The sequence below is a fragment of the Gossypium hirsutum genome, chromosome A04 (assembly GCF_007990345.1).
Source record: "Gossypium hirsutum isolate 1008001.06 chromosome A04, Gossypium_hirsutum_v2.1, whole genome shotgun sequence".
NCBI lineage: Eukaryota > Viridiplantae > Streptophyta > Magnoliopsida > Malvales > Malvaceae > Gossypium > Gossypium hirsutum.
In genome coordinates this window covers 84,456,034-84,465,440 of record NC_053427.1, presented here as the reverse complement: position 1 = coordinate 84,465,440, position 9,407 = coordinate 84,456,034, and positions in this window count along the sequence as shown.

The following is a 9,407-nucleotide window of genomic DNA, read 5'->3' as shown; positions in this document are numbered from 1 at the left end:
CCATTTAGTTAAATTCAATTACTAGTATTGTAATATGCATACAATTGTAGATTTGGTCAATATTCTTCACTTGGATTATTCTAAACTCCTATGCTTTTTAAAATTTGAAATTTCAATCTTGATAAAAATGACAATCGTTAATCCATTAACTAGATTTCTAGTCAGTAATAAGATGGTATGTCATTACACATATGATAATATGATTGGCACATTAAATTTTTTTTTTGGATAAGTATTTGTATTTTATCCAAGAAGCAAAAAACTTGCTACAAAGAACGAAGAAAAACAGTGTTCTGTACAACAAACCAAAGAATCAAAGAAAAACAAAAACCAGTTCAGCAAATTCCAGTTCAAACAAAGTTACCTATTATAAGGATCCAAAGATAGTATGACATTACACATATGATAATATGATTGACACATTAAATTTTAGAAATAGCATAACTTAATGAATTTAACGATATTATTTGGTAACGATTGAAATTTTAAAATTTGAAAGTACAAGAATTAAAAATGATCAAATTAAAATACAAAGATTAAATTCATAACTTTCATAAAGTATGGGGACTGAAGTACAATTTCACCTAAAATTTAAATTTGTCAAATACCTTAGAAAGATAAGTATATCTTGAGTTAGGCAGATGTTTGCATACCTTTGATGGGAATTTTGTCCCCTTTTGGCAGATGTTTCAACGCTTATGTATGCAAAGTTGGGATTATATCAATTATATATAAGATGCAGTATGGTGATGATTTATTTCATCTATTAATTATTTGATTAAAAATTCGATAATAAAAAAGAAATACATTTTGTAACTAATTATTTATTTTCTTAAAAAATATTTATAATGAAAAATTTAATCATTATAATTGGTGATGAATACCCGATTTCTTGAAAAAAAAAATTCACAAGCCCTACATTCCATGTATCGATTCGTAGGATGAGTCAAAAGACGAGAAATGCTGTACGTCATCACAAGTCCAATATATATTGCGCGACACATTGTTTTGAGAAAAGCAGTACTACTTCACAGTGGGTGAATAAAATAAAATAAAAGTTAAAAGGTAAATTATTAAAATAGTTATTTTTATTATTTCATATTGTATTTTAGTTTGAAATGTTATATTTTAGTCATTATTGTTGCGGAAGCGACGATAATATTAATAACAATATTATCAGAAATATTTAGATAATTATTATGCCAACAATTATACTAAGAAAATTCCCAGTTAAATTGGAGGGGTCACAATGGTCCCGCTTAAAACCCAACAACTAGACAGAACTCACTTAGATATTTATAGCAATAATAACTAAATAAATATAACCAACATAAAGCTATTAAATAAAAGCAAACAAATAAGAAATAAAATACCAGAGTTTTAACGAGGTTCGGCCAATTTAGCTTACGTCCTCGGACACTACCAAATTAATATTTCCTCTAGAAATATTACAAAGGAGAAGATTTTGGGATGATACAACCAAAGGGGGAGGAGTTCTATATATAACAAACTAAACCCCCTCCATTTCTATCTTTTCCTAATGTGGGATATTGCCAATATTCAACAAATCTCCACCTTGGCGATATTCCACATCTTCGAACATCTTCTCATAACACAAACTTCAATAGTGTCTTCAAATTTGCAACCAATCGCCTTCTTCCCTTTTGGTAGTTGTGCCAGCTTCCACGTCTTGTTTTTCTCTAGAGATTGCATTTCCTCTTCCATTGCACCTAACCATCTATTATTCTCTAAACTTTGAATGGCTTCGGTGTAAGTGGATGGAATATTATCAACAACTGGAAGTGCATAAGCTACCATGTCAGTGAAACGAGCTGGTTTCTGAATTTCTCGTCTCTGCCTTCTGACTGCAATTGGCTCTGATTGCTGTTGAGGTTCTTGGGTAGAAACCTCTTCCTCATCTGACTCTGCATCTGCCAATGAAGAATCACTAGTGGTACCTTCTGCTGGAATTACCACACTCTGCTCAAACTCCACCTGCTGCGGAGTACACTCCACCTGCTGCGAAGTACTACTCACTCCTTCTGGATTTACCTTATTCAACATGGCAGATTCATGAAAGGTAACATCCCTACTGATTATCGTCTTCTTTGCCTCTAGACACCACAAACGATATCCCTTAACACCAGCATTGAAGCCCATGAATAGAGCCTTCTTTGCTCTTGGATCTAACTTTGATTCTTTCACATGATAATATGCAATAGAACCAAAAATGCGCAAGGTGTCATAATCAGTAGCAGGTTTTCCATACCATTTCTCCAAAGGAGTCTTGCCATTTATAGCAGATGATGGCAAATGATTGATGAGATGTTGAGCGTACGTCACAGCCTCAGTCCAAAACTTTCTATCTAATCCAGCATTAGATAACATACATCGAACTTTCTCCACAAGCGTTCGATTCATACGCTCTGCCACCCCATTCTGTTGCGGTGTTCCACCTACGGTGAAGTGCCTTACTATGCCACAATCTTGGCATATCTTCAGGAAAGGATCGCTTTTATATTCTCCACCGTTGTCTGATCGGAGAACCTTAATCTTCCTTCCTGTCTGATTTTCAACTTTAGTTTTCCACTTAAGGAAAACTTCAAGCACCTCATCTTTGTTCTTCATAGGAAACACCCAAACTCGTCTGGAAAAATCATCAATAAAGGTGACAAAATAACGTCTTCCTCCAAGTGATGGAGTCTTGGACGGTCCCCATACATCAGAATGCACATAATCCAGAATACCTTTAGTATTGTGAATCCCAGTGCCAAATTTCACCCTTCGTTGTTTTCCCAGAACACAATGCTCGCAAAATTCAAGTTTGCAAGTCTTTGTACCTTTCAATAATCCTTGCTTGGCTAGAGTTTGCAAGGATTTTTCACCAGCATGGCCCAAACGCATATGCCACAGCTGTGTTGCCTCAGCGTCCTTCTTGGTACTCGTAATTGCTGCTGCTGTTGTCCCGACCACTGTACTACCTTGGTAGTAATACAGATTGTTCTTTCTTATGCCTTTCAACATCACCAATGCTCCTGAAGTTGCTTTAAGAACTCCATCTCGTATTGTCACAACTAGGCCTTTAGATTCTAACGACCCCAAAGAGATGAGATTCTTCTTCAACTTTGGGACATATCGTACATCCCGCAAAATTCTAGTAGATCCATCATGACTCCTCAGTTTAATTGAACCTATCCCGGCTATTTTACATGTGTTATCATTACCCATGTAAACAACCCCTTCATCTAGTTTTTGAAATTCAAAGAACCATTCCCGAATGGGACACATATGATAGGAACAACCAGAATCCATGATCCACTCATCTGCATATAATGTTGAAGATGTCATACTAAGAGAAAAGTCTGACTCTGCTTCACTATTGCATTCTGCAACATTTGCATCTTGCGGAGTCTTCCCTTTTTTCTTCAATTTTGGACAATCTTTCTTCCAATGTCCTTTTTCTTTGCAAAAAGAACATTCATCTTTGGCAACAGCTCGACCTTTGGACTTTCTTCTCTTCCCCTTAGACTGACTTTGCTGACGACCTCTTGTTACCAATGCTTCCACTGCTGCTTCACCTGAACCTTTCAACTTATCCTTTCGGCGTAGTTCATAGCTATACAATGCAGCAGTTACTTCATTGAAAGTTACTTCCGATTTTCCATGAAGTAGAGTAGTTTCAAGGTACTCAAACTCCTCAGGAAGCGATCCCAACAACATTAACGCCAAGTCTTCGTCTTCAAAAGTCACATCCAAATTCAACAAATCAGCCACCAGCTGATTAAAATTGGTAATGTGCTCGTTCATCGTGGTACCAGGAACATAACTGAAACGAAACAGTCTTTTCTTCATATGTAACTTATTTTGACTGTTCTTCTTCAGAAATTTCTCCTCCAATGCTTTCCACAATTTACTTGCAGAAGTCTCTTTACTGAATGTATACTTCTGCTCTCTGGAAAGACATGATCGAATTGTACCACATGCCAATCGGTTGATGGTCTTCCATTCTTTATCATCAACCCCTTCTGGTTTTTCTTCCTCAATGGCAATATCTAGACCCTGTTGAAAGAGGGCATCTAGAAGCTCACTTTGCCACATGCCGAAATGACCTGTTCCATCAAAAATTTCCACTACAAATCTCGTATTTGCAGTTCCAATCCTCGGCAAAATGTACGAAGTGGAAGTTGTTGATATCGATGGTTTTTCTTCTGTCATTTTTGCCATAGCTTCTACTTAATAGCCACCAAATGCAGAATACCCACAAGCTTTAGGAAATGTTTCTGATGTGTAAGATCAGACTAAGCTGCAAACACAGAGCATACTACAAAACCTTGGCTCTGATACCAATTGTTGCGGAAGCGACGATAATATTAATAACAATATTATCAGAAATATTTAGATAATTATTATGCCAACAATTATACTAAGAAAATTCCCAGTTAAATTGGAGGGGTCACAATGGTCCCGCTTAAAACCCAACAACTAGACAGAACTCACTTAGATATTTATAGCAATAATAACTAAATAAATATAACCAACATAAAGCTATTAAATAAAAGCAAACAAATAAGAAATAAAATACCAGAGTTTTAACGAGGTTCGGCCAATTTAGCTTACGTCCTCGGACACTACCAAATTAATATTTCCTCTAGAAATATTACAAAGGAGAAGATTTTGGGATGATACAACCAAAGGGGGAGGAGTTCTATATATAACAAACTAAACCCCCTCCATTTCTATCTTTTCCTAATGTGGGATATTGCCAATATTCAACAATTATGATATTGTATTGTAATATTTTAGTCATTGAGCCATTAATTTCCGTTAACAGTGTAACGGTAAACTGACGTAATACGTTAAATAATCATTTCAAATAAAAATTTTAGGTTAATTTATACAACCAGTCTCTATAATTTTTCGTTTTGAGCAATTCAAAATTTTTCTTTTATGCTCTTTTAACTTTCTTTATTTTCTATTCTCTTCTGCTTCTTCCTTTATTTTCCTCCGTTCTCTATTTCTTTTAAACGTAGTTTTTTAATATTTTTCATTTGTTAAAACTAATCTTTATACTTTTATTTTTTTGAAAATAATTTAATTTTTTCAAGTGAGGTGAACTTATGGACTAGTTTTAACAAATGAAAAATATAGAAAAACTACGTTACAAGAAATGAAGAAGGGAGGAAAACAGAGGAAGAAGTAGAAAAGAATGGAAAATAAAGAAAAAAAAGGAAGTTAAAAGAACATAATAGAAAAAAATTAAATTACTCAAAATGAAAAAAAAAGGACCAATTGTAGAATTTAACCTAAAATTTTCATCTGAAATAATGATTTAACATGCCACATCAACATATTGTTACATGTTAAAGACAATTAACAGCTCAATGACAAAATGTTACAACATAATAACGTAAGTAACTAAAATATAACATAATGTAAACAAAAATAATTATCTTAATAGTTTACAACTATCTTTATCCTCGTCCATTTGTTATTCGAGACTAATTGTATTCGGATCAAAAGTGATATTCTATAAATCACTTATTATTATTTTACTAATGTATTATTTAATTTTTGTAAATATTTTATTTTATTTTTATTTGAATTGAAGTTGGATTAACTCATATTATTAAATAATTGTCAACTTTACCAATAGTATAAATAAATTTATAAATATTTTAATTTTATAATTTAAATTAGAAAAAAAAAGTATAAATGGTCCATTTTTTAATATAGATAAATGGATTTTAGCTTTAAAAAGGTTCAGGTTAATTCTATTCGACGTCCTTAAATTGTGTTTGAAATTTTAAAATTAGTCTCAAAACTTTGTAACATTTTAATTAAGTCATCAATGTACCAATATCATATCAATCAAATCCTTCTTAGCTGTTAGACATTAAATTCTAGCTTCAATCTTATGTGGAGCATAAAATACATGAATTAAAATTTTAAAAAATGTTTTTACCTATCGTATGCATATCTTGAATATAACGCGTTATTAAAAAAAAAACTCTCCTAAATTGAGTTACATTGCAGTAAAAGTACCATGGGAGTCTCTATACTAAGTGTTTGTTTGCGTTTTGTCCCTTCTACTAAAAAAATGTCAAATTAGCCATTGCATGTTAAAAAAATATAAATTAATCGTTATGTTAAAAACCACCGTTAAATGATGATGTGAAGGTTAATATCCAAGTTGGAATTAATTTTTTATTTGAAAAAAATAAAATTCAACAAGGCATATTATGGAAGGCCTCTATATTAAGACTTAGATTGTATTTTTCCCCCTCTACTGAGAAATGAGCAAATTAGTCCCTCTAAGTTAGATCAATGAGCAAACTTGTACTTCTATTTAAACTTCCATCCATTTCTACTATCAGGTGTGATTATGGTTGATGGAGCAATCATATAATGACATGTGGCGTGTCATGTGTATCTCATGCTAACGTGACAATATTTAAAAAAATCTTAAAAAATAAATAAATTTTTTTATAGTTATTTAAAAAAACACATTCATGATGAACCTAGAAAAATAGATGTCCAAAATTAAATGAACTTGAACAATCATTTGACTAGGTTCATCCTTGACAAAAATTTTCAAATAATTATAAAAATTATTTAAAAAATCCAGAAAGAAACATAATTATAAGAAATTATAAATAATTATTTTTTTTTAAAATATTTAAAATTACAAAAAAAATTTATATATGCACACATATGGTGTGTTTGAAGAATTCAAATATATATACATATGTATCTTCTTAATCGAGTTGATATTTTTAGTTAATAAAATTGATGAGTCCTATTTTACTTTTTTTTTTATAATTCTTGATAATTTTTTACAATTTCTTATAATTCAAATATATACATATTTATAATAGTAAGATTTCATAATAATTTTTTATTATTAATTTTTTAAGACTTTAATAATTATTTAATAACTATTTAAGAAATAAATCTATTATGAACCTACACAAATGGTTGTCTATGCTCATTATATATATTCTTTTTAATAATTTTTAAATAATGTTAATATTTTTTATAATTTTTAAATAATTTTGTATAATTATTAAAAAACCAGCGGCCAGATGAGCTTAGATAAATGAGTTGTCTAGGTTCATCCTGGACACTGGAATTTAAAAGAAAATTGATCAATTTATTTTTTTATCTAACGTACAAAAACTAATTTGCTTACTTTTTGAGTAAAAGGAGCAAAATGTTATTTGATTTCTAGTACAATGAGCCTTCGTGGTCCTTTTACCTAATCCTACTCATCATTTAATTCCACGCCACTTACATAATTTTTTTTGAAAAAATCAAATCATCACTTACTAGCAAAAATGGATGAAATTTTTAACAGAAGGATCAATTTGCACTTTTTTTTTAATGTACAGAGGTTGATATTCCAATTTTCTGAGTAGATGGGGTAAAATGCAATCCAACTCTTAGTATAATGGCCTCTATGATACTTTTACCATAACGTTGCCTATTTTTAAACATGTCATATCCAAGTTGTCCATGCAAGATGTGTATATACATGTTTAAAGTTTGACCAACATATCTTAAATATACTCCACATTTAGGGATGGTAAAACTCGAATTGTCCGATGAATTTCCAACCAATCAACTCCGAATGGAGAAGATTTGTTTTTTGAAAATGGATACGGGTAGGTTAGGGTGGATTTTTTCTTTTGGATAGTTGGTAGGAAGTGGCTATAGTAATTACTTGCCTCACATTGCTCAACTATATGACATTACCATTTTATCATTGCATATATATAACTATTAAAAGGGTAAAACTGTAATAACTTATTATAGAAAATCCATATTTTTTACTTTAAATAGATTGAAAATAATAGAGATAAATAACAAATGTTAAATTAAACCAAGTGGGGTGGGGTGAGGATAGATGCATCCAACATTCATTGAGGTAGTAGTGGCTTTCAAGATTATACATCCATAGTGAAGCGGGATGGGTGGTGGAGTAAAGTATGCTAATTGTGGAATGGTGATGAATTTAGCAAATCTACTTCCGCCTCACTCCATTGTTACCTCTATTCATGTCATATTCAAGTTAACATTTAATACTCCAACTAACATTATATTGATGAAAGAACATGATTGATACAATGCCAATTGTTATACCTCTCCCCAACCTAGACATGTGTCAATAAGATAGATGATGTTGACCTTCCTTTTAACTTCACCTGAGAGAACGCTCTTCTTAACCACCCACCCAGATGGGAGGATTGTAAATTTTCCATGCTTACAACCACCCACTTGATAGGCCTTTCTAGGCTAGACCTGACTAGGGGTCGGGTAGCCTGTCCAACCTTAGGACGGGCTTGGATAAGGATTTTTACATCTCAGACCTATCCAGCTCGGCCCGAATTCTATTTAAATAATAAAACATAATTTTATTATTTAAATTTAATTATAAAATATATAAAATATCAATTAAAAATATATATATTAATATTTTATTAAATTTTGAATAGCGAAATAAGTTTTTTTGGGTGAGTTGAGCTAGCTAGAAGACGGGTCTGAACTTGAATTTTTTTTTGGAATCGAGCCTATACCCAACCTACCATATGGAAAACTCTACTCTTTGCAAGCTCTTTTACTTTTCTTAGATGAAAAAAAGCACTCATTTTTTAAGTGTGAACACATTCTTAAAGCAATAAATGACCTACCTAGGCATAACAAGCTCGTACTGACAAAAGGCACAACAAGATGGGCCTATGAGGCACTTGCTTCATGTATTGCATGATGACAACTTCCTTCATAATAATTTGTCACGTCACATTAGCAGATAAGAGTGATATTACACAATCATCTTTTCTCTCAACAATCAACTTGTCCTTTTGTTTCTTTCCAACTCTTGGTTTCTTTAGGTGAACTTGTCTCCTTAGCACCACCCCTTGCTTCTCTCTACTCTCCTCCTTGTTGTACATTGTATCAACACCAATAATTTAAAAACTCAAATAAAACATTTGAAGTGTAGGAACTAATTTAAAATCTAGACGATAGTTGGAATATGTTTAGTGAAACTAACCCAAAAAATTTTCACTGTTCCTTTCATTTTCAGTCAGCACTTTCTCTGCTACCCACAAAAAAATCAATTAATTTGAAAAGCAACCTTCTAAATTTCTTTTATATACTAAAAAAATAGGGAAAAGCTGAAAGGTTGGGGCAAAAAAAAAAAAGCAGTTAAAAATACTCAACGCCACAATAAAAATAATAATAATAAATGTAGAATTGTGGAACTATCAAAGCAACGCCAACCCACGTGAACGCCACATTTGAAAATTCTCCTCGCCAAGGTGGTCCCGGGACACTTGTCAAAATTATGGAAGCCAAAACCAACGTGGACCAATCACCTCACGGAAACTGATCGGATCTCATCGCCCTAC